We start from the raw sequence: 13349 nt of genomic DNA on the forward strand, positions 1-13349 counted from the left end.
TCTTAAATGTCTCAGTAGTACCTGAAATGACTCAAAGTTCACTGTAAATGTTATGTGCTTTCTGCTCTATGTTGATATTAGGGTGGCATGTTTTCCAGTAGCAAAGTAAATATTTAGCACATGAGAAGTAGTTATTTCTGTTAAACAGCCTACAGTGCCAGTTTGTCCAACATAAACCTACTGGATCTGTATGCCTAGGCAGCACATATAGTCCATGGGGCCATGGCCTCAGAAATTCTGATAATACAGATAGGGTGAGGGTGGCTACTAAGTGGCTGGAAATCTGGAACCTTGGAGGAAGAAGTGATTCTACAGTCATGCTTCTACCTCAAATTCATCAATGATGAAATGAACTGTAGAGAATTCTCTCCCTCTGGATGGACTACCAGATTAATAACACTCAAAACAAAGGCTCTAAAGAACAGTAAGCAGAGCATGGTCTCATATGCTTTGTCATGTGAGTAGAGTTTCCTTCCCATTCTAGTAAGAATGATTACATCAATGTCTGTCTCAATTTCTTCTTCCAATCCAACTGAATGGGATCCAGTGAACCTGTCCTTGTAAAGTGGAACAGACCAGCTTGTCACGCAGGAAAATGTAGTCTAGTTTGGCAGAGGAGGCATTGCAGCACACTTAGAAAAAGTTTTTCTTTTAATCACTGCAACATGCAAAAATGCTAACCTTAGCTCTCCTCTTCCTAATTAAGCAACAGCATTAAAACTCTTTATTAATGGCACCCCTTCTGGGTGGCTTCTGATATATACAGTAATTTCACAACTATAAAGCGTACCCTTTTGACTAAAATTTTCCCCTGAACCCAGAAGTGCGCCTTATAGTCCGGTGTGCCTTATATAATGTACAAAGTTGCGAAATTTGCCAACCCGGAAGTGCAAGCTCACAACAGTCCCCAGCCGAGCAGAGCCCGCCTGGCGGCAGTATCAGGCCAGTGCTGGGCCAGGGCGAGCCTGGTGGCATTGGGGCAGTGCCGGCGCAGGGGGAAAGCTGGCAGTGGCGGAGCAGCCCGGGCAGGGGGGCAAAGCTGCTGGCATCAGGGCAGTGGTGGCCTGGCACGGCGGGGGAAAAGCGTGGTGGCCCAGCCCAGGTGGGGGGGCAAAGCCGACGGCATCGGGGCAGCGGTGGCGCAGAGCGAGCCTGCTGGCATCAGCACAGCTGCCATGCGGGGTGGTCCCACCAGCTTTGGGGCAGTGGCCACGCGGTGGGGTGAAAGCCGGTGGCATTGGGACAGTGGCAGCGCAGGGGAAAAGCCCAGGGCTCCCAGCGTGGCACGGGGACCCGGAGTGCCAGAGCAGTGCAGGGAGGGAGGGAGTCGCAGCAACCCCGAACCACCACCGCCTCAAGCCCCACCTCGCCAGCCGGCACCAGGGACAGGCAGGACTGCCGGGGCCAGCACACGGGGAGGGCACTTGGGGCTGCTTTTAAAGGCTACGCCAATCTGTGTAAAATGTTTGTAATTTGAGCACCTGCCAGTAATTCATTACTTTGTTGCACACAGCGCAGCTCCTCACTGCCCAAAAAAGGTGCGAACTGTGAGCTGAGCCGCAAGGGGGGGCGGCACCGGCCAGCCCCCAGCCAGTAGCACCCGTGTGGGGAGAGAGGGAGCAGGCAGCACCGTGCCGCCCCAAGCCGCAGGTGGCCCTGCACCGCCCCAAGCCTTGGTGGCCCTGAGCCTCCCTGAACTGCAGCAACCCCGAGGTGTGAGCCGTGGCCGCCCTGAGCCGTGGCCGCCCCGAACCCTGCCTCACTAGAAAGGGGCGGGTGGGAGTTCCGGGCCCCGTGCATGAGGAGGGTGCTTGGAGCTGCGTTTAAAGGCTACGCCAATCTGTGAAAAATGTTTGTAAATTGAGCACCTGCCAGTAAACTCCATGATCGCGGGATTCCGTTACTAATTCGTTACTTTGTTGTGCGTGGCACGGATCTTCGCGGCAAAAAAAAAGTGCGCCTTATAGTCCTGTGCACCTTATATAATGTACAAAGTTGCGAAATTTGCCGACTCCCAGAGGTGCACCTTGTAGTCCGGTGTGTCTTATGGTCGTGAAATTACTGTATATACATTCAGGGAGTAATTGCTTTCTGGCCCTCATTCTAATTGGTGTCTGTGGGGGGCCTGTGGAGTTCCACTGCCTTCATCTCCCACTGGCTCATTGTGCCTGTGACACATATTTCGAAACAGGAAACTACTTTCTAGATCTGCATCTGAAAGAAAACTTAAGTTGGGGGATGGGGGGAACTAACAATAGTTAGTAGACAAGATGTAAGAGGAAGAAAACAAAGTCTTTTACTTTAGTTCCTTCTTTTCTTGGGATAAAAAAAAAGTAAAATATTTTGTGGCAATTCTGTTTCTAGCTTTGTCTAACATGGTGTAGTTTGCAACTAGATTAACCATATCCTGAAGAAAATTAATGCCCTTTTGAAGAAAAACTTAAAATAAAACTTACTTTGTAAATATGACCCACAGCTGTCTAGGTCCTTGGAGTCTCAGGCAAGGAATGTAACCCAAATATGAAAGGAACTACCTCTTTCAATTCAGACTTTAGCTCCAGAAAAAATGTTTTCAGCTTTATTGAAAGTTCATATTTTGTTGAAAATAGATCCTTTTAAAGGTGCTGAAAGAAACTATTTGCCTGAAGAAAACGTTTCTGGCGGAGGAACTCCAAAAAATTGACAGGTTGTAAGAAGAATATGTGTTCACGCTTGATTACACAGAATTTACTCAGAGGGGTTTTGTGCACAAAGACAATACTTTGTTTTATGCTTAGAGTTATTGAGATGTGCTTTAGCTAGGTATTTAAAATTAAATGAATAGCAGTAATTGTATTTATATGTCTTCAGAGTTAATATATTCTAAGATGAACTACAGTAATTTCACGATTTTAAGCCACACCATTTTTACTAAAATTTTGCTCCCAAACCGGAAGTGCAGCTTACACTCAGGAGTGGTCAATATATGAAAAAATTTTGGAAATTTGCCAACCCGGAAGTGAGAGCAGCTACGAGTCAAGCTAGAGCCCGCCCGGCCCCGGGAGGTGCGGCAGCGCTGCCCAGCCCTGGGGGGCACGGCAGCGGCACCTGCCGGGCACGCCGCACCCCTGCTTCCCGGTGGCAGCAGCTAGGCACGCTGCTCCCCTGCTTCCCGGTGGCAGCGGCGAGCAGGGCCAGGGCTACTCCCTGATGGCCGCCCCAAGCAGAGCCGAGCCAGCAGACCCTGTGATCATGCAATTCTGTTACTAATTGGCAAGTTTGTGAAAGTTGCATGCGGATCCTCCCTGTGAACAAAAGTGCGGTTTATAATCCGGTGCAGTTTATATATGGAGAAAGACCTAAACGTTGCTGACACCCGGAGCTGTGGCTTATAATCAGGTCCGGCTTGTAATCGTGAAATTACTGTGAGTCATATCCATCCAAGCTACTGTTTCAGGCAGTAACTGCAGACACTTCCACTCTGTATAGTGTTCCAATTAGTGTTTTCTAAATTATAGTCATAATCATAAGGACTGGAAACTATTTTCTTAAGAGTGCAGACACAACAGTGTGAAAAGAAACTCTCTCATTTCAACATTTTAAATTAAGTTTTATTCAATTCTTTTTATATCAACATGAGATAACTTCATAAAACTGCAGGTATATACTTACCTCTTTTGGAGGTTTTTTCCCCACATCTCACAGATGTGACAGTTTTCAATTAATTCCACTAGAACTTGTTGTACATCATTCATTCTTCTTACTCTGTTTTCTCTGTAAGTCTAGCTATTGGAGCAGAGTTTTACCACAACCTAAAAATGCCCCAGTGCCATACACACACAGTGAGACAAGGTTCTACACCTGAGTGTCAGTCCATAGTAATTGTGGTGTATCAGTGGTTCCTTTCTAGTCTCCAACAATAGGCTGATTACTGTTTCCAGCTTTGTGCACAGTTGGGTCTTTCTAGAGGTCAGTAGCTCCTCATCACATCTGTCTAATTAGGTTGATTGGCTCACAGCACCGAGTCAACCTGATTGAGAAGTGTGCTTGGCTCAGTGTCCTTATTTCTAACTGCCTTTTTGTGTGTTAAATGAACCTTTGCTGAGGCCCTTTGAGAGCCACTCAGCCAGCTTGAAGCAAAGATGCATGACCGGTGTAATTCTGAAGAAGTAAAACCTATCCTGCTGACATGCTGTGGGTGAGCTATGGTACAAATACCTTGAGGTCTTAGTTTTAAGCTGTAGCTACATTGAGAGAAAAAAAAAACAGCCATAGAGTTCAAAGATTAAGGTTTTGGACAGACATTCACAAAACAGAGATCTAAACAGAGATTAGTGCAGGCTGATTAAACTTATTTTCCATTTATATGTAAATTTCCATTTAAAGGTCTATTTAAGTTTGCTTATGTCAGATTGCTTTAAATCTGTTTTGTAGAAAGTAAACGAAAAGCCCACTGTACTTGTTTCAGGGGCTGTGAGCCTACAGCTGATATAGTTTCAGGCCACAATTCTTGTAGCACTTTCATAAGTCAGTGATCCCATTCAATTCTCCTCCAGGGCAAGATACAGTAATTTCACGACTATAAGGCGCACCCTTTTGGCTAAAATTTTCCCCCGAACCCAGAAGTGCGCCTTATAGCCCGGTGCGCCTTATCTGATGGACAAAGTTCGGAAATTTGCCAACCCGGAAGTGAGAGCTGCGAGCCGCAGGGAGAGCCGGCAGGGCCACAGCTGCTGAGCTGCAGCTGCCGGGTGGAGGCAGGGCCATGGGGCCAGGGCTGCCAGATGCCTGCAGGGCCGGGACTGCCGGCTGCCTGCAGGGTTGGGGCTGCTGACTGGAGGCGGCGCCGCGGGGCTGGGGCTGCTGGGTGCCTGTGGGACCGGGGCCACTGGGTGCCCGAGGGACTGGGCCTGCTGGCTGGAGGCGGGTCTGGGCCTTCCAGGTGCCTGCGAGGCCGGGGCTCCTGGCTGGAGGCGGGGTCAGGGCTGCTGGGTGGAGGCGGGGCCACAGTGCCGCAGCAGCCAGATGGAGGCGGGGCCTCAGCCAGCAAACGCGCGGGGGGAGCTGGGGGCGGAGCCTCGCTGCAAAAAAAAGTGCGCCTTATAGTCCGGTGCGCCTTATATGATCTACAAAGTTGCGAATTTTGCCGACTCCCGGGGGTGCGCCTTATAGTCCAGTGCGCCTTATGGTCATGAAATTACTGTACATTTCCTTAGGACCACAGGACTCAGAAACGTAGCTTCCAGTGTTGCATAAGAAATAGATTTTTCTAGTAGAAGTATCATGAAAACACATGAGGAGGCTGACGATGGGTTATACTGGAGCAACGAGAAGGACGACACAGGGTTGTGCCTGGAATGAGCTGCCTGACTTCTGTGCTGCAAGACCAAGAGGGAAACAGAGGAGAGAAGGAGGGTGCATGGTGTGAAGCAGAATTCAGATATTGGTTCATCTTTTACATCCAAAACATAGAGATGTTTAGATTAATGAGATTTATTCACTCTATAGTGGTGGCCTGGGAGCTAATTATCTATTGGTTGCAATTTTTGTAATCAAAATAATTTTTTCAGCACATCATGCCTGGGAAAGCATTAGCAGAATTTGCAGCATACATATACATATGCATATACATATACACATACACATACACATACATATACATATGCATCAAATTGGATTTTGAACTCTCCTAAATGTGTAATTGCTCTGTTATCAGAGGAACCTTACATTACAGCCTTCAAGTTATCCATTCACTTTGATGAGCAGACACAGGAATGCTGTAATATTTAATATGGGCTGTGAATTTAATATGGCCAAATTAATGAAAATGTGTCTAAATATCTCTAATCCTAGAACTATCAAGTGCTCTACTGGGTCCAAGTTCTACTATGGTTAACTAACAGTTAATGTCAAGTGCATCTAAATTTGCAGAAATCATGTTCCTCTAAAACATGAACTACCTGACAGATTTACATCAAAATCAGAGACACTTTTTTCAGTTTCATTTGATTACATGTGAGAGTGTTTCATAATCTGATGTTCTGCTGTGGAAATTTAGAGTGCTGCCATTAGCTTTGAAAGCACTTCAGTAAGTCCACCATCCCTGTATCTGACTCAGCAAAACTAAACCCCACGTTACTTTTCAGAAACTGAGTTCTTAATATTCTGCTCTTTTACCTTTGTTCACTCTTAAGGGATCAAAAAAAATTGTTTCATTTTGGAAGAGAAGGAAAGTATTACAGCTGCAGCACTGTGCAACATTTGATCGATTTTCCATTTCAAATATACATTGGTATGTACAGCTGACATCCACAAAGAATTTTGCATTCAGAATTAAAAGCTCATTTGAACACAGTATACACAGTGCATTACCTCATTTTATAGAAAGACCACTGCTCGTGAGTAGTTGTCTAGAAAAGATCTTCAGACACATGACAGCTAAGAAATCAAAGTGTTTCCACAAGCACACTCCTTCCTCCTTCCATGCACCCACATGGCTTGGCCAAGCTCTAGTGACTCACAGGTTTGAAAGGCTTTGTCCACGTCATAAATGTTAAACACTGGAGATATTTGTCTGAAGAGATGAGATAAATTGCACAATTACTGCAGTCAAAGGCCAAGGTAGAGTATGGGTGGGCAAGGGCAATTTGCACTGGTGTGTGAGCGAGTTCAGAGCTGTTTGGTGTGTCAATAAGTATTATAGGTATTGGTCTTCATGTCTACGTGATAAAGGCATTACAGCTGAAAAGCTGGGCTTAGGGAAGGCTCAACAGTCTTTAAAAGGATACTTTACATTGTTGAATTAGAATTTCAAGGAATAAAAGACCACCTCTTTCTCTTCAGTTTGAATAACAGACCTTCATGTCAGCATCAAGCATTAAGCTGAATGAAGCCTATGAGTCTGTGGTGCATCAGTGTTCACTTTTAATAAAGAGGAAGCAGTTTTTCCTCTCACCTCCATCAGCTAATCACTGACCAAACCCCAGCTTTCTCCTAAACATGTTTTGAAACCTGCCTGTAGTCTGTTCCTGAGTCCACATGGTGTGAACAGAGGCACACAGGTTCTATCAAACATATTGATAGAGAAATCACTCTATAATTCCATGGTCCTTCCTTCCCCACGTGGGGAAAGAGGGAAAACGTTCAAGCAGCAGCTCAAAGGGACATTTTCATGTGCATTTTGAAATTTTTCCCCCAAGAAGTCTTATAGCTCATGGATTTCTTCCAGATCTCCAATGAGTCTTTAACAAAGGCCAGGACACTAGCCATGCTCTTGAGTCCTCCACACCCGGAAAACTTATCCAGCCAGTTACAATGTGACCTAAGCTGGCAACCGTGCTTCTTCACATCTGCCAATAAATCCCAAAAGAATTACAGTGTTGTAGTATGATGAGTGAAAAAAATAATAGGTTAAATTTGTTGAAGAGACATGGCAAACCATTTGTTAGACAAGGCCCCCTGTATCAAAGCTACTGTTGTGGGAAATATATAAAACATTTACATGTCCAGGAAAGATAGTGGAATATGAACTAAGGTGACTAATTAAAGCAGAAAACCTTTGCTTCCTGAATTAACATATAACATTTGAGTGGAATTAACAAGAACCCCAAGGCTGAAATAGGGACATGGCTTTTCAACTGTGCTGAAATACACTGGAAGAGTTATACTTCTTTGTGAGACAGACTATACAGAAAAATACAGAAAATAGGAACATATGTGCTAAAACCAGGGACTGTCCTTTCTGCATTGGAATGTCTGACAGCTAAAACAAATTGGTTCAGCTTTGTCATTTAAAACAGTGACTGATACTTTGTCAAGTTGTTCCCTTGTGGGAACAATGAGAGCAATTATTCCATTAATTTGTGGTCCCAGGTGATGTAGCTAAAATAGTTTCTGAAATTTCAAGTTAATGCTTGTCCTGGTTTAGGGCAAATTTGGGAGAAAACCTCTAAAGGGCCCCTTCCCAGGAAGCAAACCCAAGTGGCCCCTCCCCCAACCACTTAGGGAAGAAATTTCCTCAGAGAGAAGTGAAAAAAACCTGTTTATTCAACAGGCAAAGCACTGCCCAGCACAAAAAAAATCCCCAACCAACCAAAAAAAAAAAAAAAAAAACAAAAAAAAAAACCAAAAAAACAAAAAAAGAACCAAACCACAATACTGAACTATGAAACCTCTTGCTGCTCTGAAGAGATGACAAATTCAGAATGTCTCTCCTGATGGTGGTAGCTTGGCTCATCAGTCTGTTCTCAGTTCCTCTGACACTGGAAAATGCTGCTGCCCAGGCCAGGCTCCCGTGGGCTGCAGGTGCAAGCTCTGGTGCTTCCCCCGGTCCCTAGTCCAGAGCAAGTTCAAATAATTCCAGGAAACAAAAAGGAAGACAAGCTTTCTGGGGAACTTCTCTGCTTCAGTCAGTCAAAAACTAACTAAAAGCAAAGGAGAGCTGTCCACCACGATGGAACCCCTATCTCTATATTTTGAAAACAACTGCCTCAGACATTCCACTGCTTCTCCTTCCCCACCTTTCACTCTCAAAGCCAGCCTTAAAGGTACACAACTTATTTCTGGGCTACACAGACAAATGGGGATACAATTCAACATGACAAAATTAACCCAGGACACTCCTTTTGGTGAACTCTTCCAAAAACTTGCCCTCAGCTTGCATTATACCCTCTGCTAGTAGAAGAGTTGAAATTTGGGAACATAGACTTTAGACTTGAACTAAAAAAAAAAATTATAAGATCTAAAGACATGAAACTTCCGCATATGTCTTCAGAAGCAAGCTGGGTTATGGCTCCCCTCTTTTCAGTGGGGGACCAACCCAATGCCTGACATTTCACAGAACTTTACCTCCTCTTCCACTCACTTTCTTTTCCTTTTTTTTATGTGAAGAGCACAGTCCCACAGCATCTTGACTAAAGAGGAGGATAAGGTATTTCAGCTGGAGACAGTTGAACAAAGTTGCCAAATGCAAATGCACTGTTGACATGGAAATTGCTTCCCAAGAGGCCTGGCCCTCGGCCCAGGGAGCCTCTAGGTAAAAGATGGAAAGAAGAAATACTCATCATCAGAATATCTAACTCATTTCTTGAAACAAGCTGGACATCTATGCAGAGAAAACTTATGCTTTCAGAAAGAAATTTCACCTAAAATTTAATACCTCTTTTAAATATTAATCACAATTGATGGCCTTAACTATTCAACAGAGCAGTTATTTGTATTCTTCTATGCCTTTGGGAATTTTTGAGTGGTCTTCTCAGAGATAAAATGAACACTGGTGTAAAACTGTTTCACAAAATAAATTTGTATGTTTCAGGAAATGCTTCTCTCACAATGATTGAAAGAAGAAAGTAATTGGCATAATTTGGTACAATCAGATGGTACAAAAAGAAAGGAGAAAGCACTTGAGAGTGATAAATCCAAGGGGTTTTTTTTCTATCTTTTAATTCCAATTGAAAAAAATCCCACAACATAGTCAAAGCATTATTAGAGTTGATGTTGATCTCTCTGGCTAACATTTCAATGAGTTAAAACTTCAGTGATGTTTGGCTGTATTCCAGTTTTTTTTCAGTTCTCTACACGTTTAGAAATTTTAATTTTTCTTGGATAATTAGATCTCTGACATTAGACACATATAATTAACAGGGAAAATGGCTTCCATGCTGACTATAATAGCATTGTCTGATCTGTTTGCCAGATTACTGTTATGACCTGGTTTTTTGGAACAATTTTATTCCCACAGATAGCAGCAGAGATGCCTAACTAGAACCACTTCAATTTGTTTGAAAGGATGAAATTCTGGGATGTTTTACTGATTTCAGGATTTTGCATGCATCCTGAAAATTTCCTTCTAAGATAAACCTTTTTAAAATTTTTTTTTGATAGTTGAATCTGAATGATTCTGCCATGTCAATAGAATAAAGAGGACTGAAACTTCATGTGTAAAGCTGTGTTACTCAGAGATGTTTCGTAGAAATGTCACAGAAGCTTTTAATGTAATTTTCAAAATGTGCCTCTCTGGATGGGAGGGAAATGCGTTCTCTCTAAACTAAAATACTAGCTTTATCTGTCTGTTGTTAGCCAAAGTTCAACACTTGAGTGTCATTCACATCTTTTGCAAAATTGTCTCCAAGACTTTTTTAATAGCCTATTTACCAACTGCTAAATAAACACCACCTGACAATAAAGGACTGGAAAAAGTGTTTTCAGCTGCTTTTTTATTGTGTCTTTTTTGCTACTTACAACTTACAGTTTGCATTCAGATCAGATAAAGTTTTGATTCACTAAAATAAAATTTTCACTTCTCACTTTTTAATAAGTAAAAAATATGGCTATGAGGTGAGTGGAGCCAGCACCATATTCCTTTTTATTTTTACTTCTGAGCATGGGGTCCAGGAGGAATTTTTAGATGACTAATAATAATTAAAAAAAAAATATTTAAATACTAACAGCCAGAAAAATAGGCCCAAAATGTTTTGGACCAAAGTGGTGTTAGGATTTTCAGCTGAGTGCTTGATTATGGTCTAGGTTTTCAGTCTAGGCCACAGGAAGCAGGTTTCATATCTGTGGCATAAGAGAAAGGTCCATTAAACATATTTTTAAAATCCCAGGATGATCTGAGAACAGCTTATGGAGAAACAACTGTTAAGACATGCTCCAAACATCCTTATGATTCCACTGGGTGCAATGGATTAAAAAAATAGATCACAAAGAATTCAAAACCTTTACCAACTCTCTGCAGTTAAAGCATATCATTCATATTACTCCATGTTCTTTGCGTTTCTATGTGGAAAATAAAAACAGATTTCCTACACAAAGATCACATTAGAAGGTCAACAAATACAGAGCAGAAAATTTTTTCTAAATCAGATCATCTTCAACACTACTACTTTTGATGTATGGAGTTCTTTGTGCAGTGAATTTTTCCCCATCTTTCCTGAGCATAACTCCTTATATTATACTCCAACATGCTACACTAAAACACATTATGCTCCAACATATGTCTACAACACATGAAGCCACTACTGTACAAAATATGCAGCATGAACATAGGTGGAAGTGTGTGCATTTACAGTTACTGATTAGATTCCACCTTTTTATTTCAATGTCTTTGCTTAGGGTGTCAGGTTTGAAAACAACACTGTGCTTTCTTCTAAAAAGAAAAATGGCTTTATACTTCTTCCTCTATTTTCTAGTAGTCAGTGCAGAACAGCACTCTGTTTATCATAACAAACTAAGAGGAAAGGAGCGGCAAAGGGAAAATTTTTGGCAATAAAATTTTTGAACACAGTCATTTTATTGCACAAGTTAGATTTTACAGTGCCACTGGGATTGAATAGACACATATCTGCCTTTTAAAAGATCCTTCTTTTTTTTCTACAATATTTAAGACCAGACAGAATCCTCAACTATCTGCTAGTTTCTGTATAAGCTCGAATTACAACACTGTCTAGCCTGAAGAGCTCACAATTTGCATACAAATTTTCTATGTTTGCAGAAGTTCATATCGAACGGTTGATCACATCCTTCTGGGAAGACAACCTCCTCTCTATTCCAGTTTGATTACTATAACTTTTCATATTTTCCTGTGAATCAAAGTTTTTTTTTTCTGACAGAAATTATCTTTTCTTAATGTCTCATCTCTTGAATGTTGAATGTGAACTGCAGAGGCAGATGAATTTCCTTGTATCTGGCCTTCCAGAGGAATGCCCTAGTTTGAAACAATTCCTTACATTAGGAGATGATGGATATTTTTTCTGCTATAAACGTCTGCTTGCTTTAATTGTTGGTCTACTGTGTTTACGTATGTCCAACCACCAGCACTCATTTCTTTTAGTTCTACTTTTGGCTAAATTTCAACCATCCTGATGCTCATTGCTCAGCAGTCTTTTCTTTCCTCATGGTCCAGGTAAAGAGGCTATAAGGCACAGGAGTGTTATGGACTACAGCATGAAAATAGAATTTTGAAATTGTAGAGTTACATTACCTAAATCATTATTCATGTAACTTTAGCTGTCTCAGTTATCTTACCAAAATAATTTTGACCAACGATATGGATAAATCTCCTACATACTTCAGTACCCTACCCAGCTTATTCAAAGTCTGAAATCATAGACCTCAGTGATTAGGCATGTGAATTTGAGATATCCCTTTCCATTGAAACAGCAGAAAAGATCCACCTCTTGCTGTGTCTGGTGTGCAGTCCCATTCTGCCTGAAGAATTGAGACAGATTCTGAGACATGAGAATGACAATTACTGAATGGTTTTATAGAAGGTGGTATGATTAACAAACATAAGGAAACTTCGTGTGATTCTTTCTTGATTCCAATGAAAAAAATAGTTTTAAGGAAGGTAAAGGCACTCATACTTTTGACAATTTCCCCCAATTTTTTTTTATTTCTCCTCTTTTATGACATTTGCATTCTAAAATCTTAACTATCTCTGCTAGTAAAATCATAAAATAATTTGCTCTTTTAGGTGAGCTTGACTCCTTTGAATAATAAGAGGCTATGATCTGTAACTGTTAAAAGAAGCGGTGAGTTCAGGATACTCTGTGCTGAGATTTCAAGTGGACATCAGTCATCACAGATAAAACAACTGCATGAAATGAAGCACAATAAAAGCAGGTGTTATTTCTATGAAGAAACCAAGTTTAAAACGTTCTCAACTGTAATGCTTAGTGGTTAAAATACTGCTTGTATTCTTAATAGTAAGTACTGATTTTTTTCTATGTAAATCGACCTGATGTCCTAGTTTGGAGGACAGGTGTCTGCTGAGAAAGGCAGGAGCTCCTCTTTGAAATGGAGAATGTAAACCCACTCCCTCCAAATTATAGTTTTGAAATCAAGGGGCTTTCAGGCAAAAATATGGGAATTAGGAATAACATTTCTTTACTAGGGAAATTAAAATAGAAATTCAGTACTACAAAGAAACAAACCCCAAACCCTGACAAAGTCAGAGTACAACCTGACACCCTGTAAGGCAGGGTGTTGGTAGCAGTCTCATTAAATGGTGGTTGCAGTCCCCTTGCAGTGACAGATGTGATTCTGTTGAACCAGTGCTCCTGCAGAAGGTGCAGTTTCCCTCCGGAGGTCCAGTGGTGATGTGGAGAAATCCGGTTTTCCTCTGGAGTCCAGTGGAGAAAGGGGCTCCCTTAGTGTCCCAAAACCTCTGTTTTTATCTTGGTAAGAAATGTTGGGCTCTTCCCCCTGGCTGGAGCAACTTCCAATGGGATGAAGTAGTTTTATCAGTCACACAGTGGGACTCAATGGGCCATTAGCAGAAAATGACTCGCTGGAGGAAGGATGGGTTTTGAAAAGATAAGGAACAATGCCCTGCCTGGTTTCAATGGATGGCCCATTAGCAGAATATC

Source organism: Catharus ustulatus, chromosome 1 (genome assembly GCF_009819885.2).
Source record: "Catharus ustulatus isolate bCatUst1 chromosome 1, bCatUst1.pri.v2, whole genome shotgun sequence".
NCBI classification, from domain to species: Eukaryota; Metazoa; Chordata; class Aves; order Passeriformes; family Turdidae; genus Catharus; species Catharus ustulatus.